The sequence below is a fragment of the Bombus vosnesenskii genome, unplaced genomic scaffold, assembly GCF_011952255.1.
Source record: "Bombus vosnesenskii isolate JDL3184/JDL3185 unplaced genomic scaffold, Bvos_JDL3184-5_v1.1 scf7180000014811, whole genome shotgun sequence".
NCBI classification, from domain to species: Eukaryota; Metazoa; Arthropoda; class Insecta; order Hymenoptera; family Apidae; genus Bombus; species Bombus vosnesenskii.
In genome coordinates this window covers 18,319-19,638 of record NW_022883658.1, presented here as the reverse complement: position 1 = coordinate 19,638, position 1,320 = coordinate 18,319, and the positions used below count along the sequence as shown (strand labels likewise).

At 31.7% G+C, this 1,320-nt stretch overlaps 1 long non-coding RNA gene across 4 annotated transcripts; it reads left to right on the top strand.

Annotated features, from left to right (window-relative positions):
• Positions 1 to 379: 379 nt before the first annotated feature.
• On the top strand, positions 380 to 786 carry LOC117240577. Of its 4 annotated transcripts, none has more exons than XR_004494740.1 (3): positions 380 to 475; positions 560 to 700; positions 767 to 786. It is a non-coding gene; the product is annotated as an uncharacterized LOC117240577 (long non-coding RNA). The 4 variants fall into 4 exon arrangements; XR_004494741.1 differs by having other exon boundaries at positions 397 to 488; XR_004494743.1 differs by having other exon boundaries at positions 399 to 475; positions 616 to 700.
• The last annotated feature ends 534 nt before the right edge of the window (positions 787 to 1,320 follow it).

The following is a 1,320-nucleotide window of genomic DNA, read 5'->3' as shown; positions in this document are numbered from 1 at the left end:
TGTGCATGATTATACATTGAGTAAACGGATAGCCTGAGTTGGAGTTTTGATGATTAGGACAATCGAAATAATTCATAGCCATGGTAATATTTTAACTAATTTATTTTGTTGTCTTTTATAGGCCACTGCAATGAAAAAAGAATTCCTGAAGCCAAAGAAAATGATACACCCAAATAGCAGAAAGTCTATCGCTATTACGAAAAAAGCCAAAAAGTAAATACAATTACTATTAAATTATGTGATTTTGTTATGTACATTTCATTTATTTTACATGATTATATAATACTTTTGTGTAATAAAGAAGGAAATGGACAATGTGTTTTGTTTCAGAATATCAAATAGACAGAAGGCAGAAATGTCCTGCTTGATAAAACAGAATTCAAGAGGAGAGAAAATATCGTGGATCAGAAACAATATGATTCCAGGCGTGTGACCCTATACTCCAGAGATAACTGCAAGTTTGTTAGAAACGGAGGTAAAACAAAAATGTATACACATGATGATACAGAGATTGTACATTAAAGATGTGATTAGTTACAGTTCTATATTTGATCCAAAGGTATGTAGCAAGAAATGATGAAGAAATGGAAGAAATTACTATTAAAAGGTCTATAGGTAGCAACAGGAGTAGACAGCATGCTAGGAGGGAACATATAATTAGAGGAGAAAGAACTAGGAGAATATCATACACGTGGAATAGGTAAAGAATTACAGCCAAATTTATTTTCAATATATCCTGATGTACAAACCCTCCTTTATTTTTCAGAAATTTCTGATATTTTAAATGCAACTCAGTGTGAAATGTTATTGAATTGGAATAATGAATTACAGTGTGTGAATAATTTTAAATTTATAAGGTTTGGCGAGAAAGATTTAAAGAAAGTATTAGAGCTAAGAAAAAGAATGAAAATAAGCCATATTAGACTATCCAAATCTCTATTAGCTATGCCTGTAAACAAGAAGAATTTATTCAGCAAGCCTTGATTTAGATGAAAATAGTGTAATGGAAATAGAATAAATTCTGTAGATATGTCTTTTTATCTTTCATCTCTATTTAAAAACAAGAAAACAGAAGAAAAGCGAACAGTTTCGTCCTTTTTTGTTTGCGAAATGCTAAAAACCGCATTTCGTCTTGCTCTTATCCCCCACGAGAAACAGTCACGTCACAAGATACAAGAGTACGATAGAAGAGAAAAGAAAATGTTCGATTGTGAAATATACAACAAAACTGAAACATGCAGATGAATCACGTGCACGTTATGAATATTCTGCATCGTTTCTCCGCCTTTCCTTCATTTTTTTCGCTAGCTGCTCCATTAT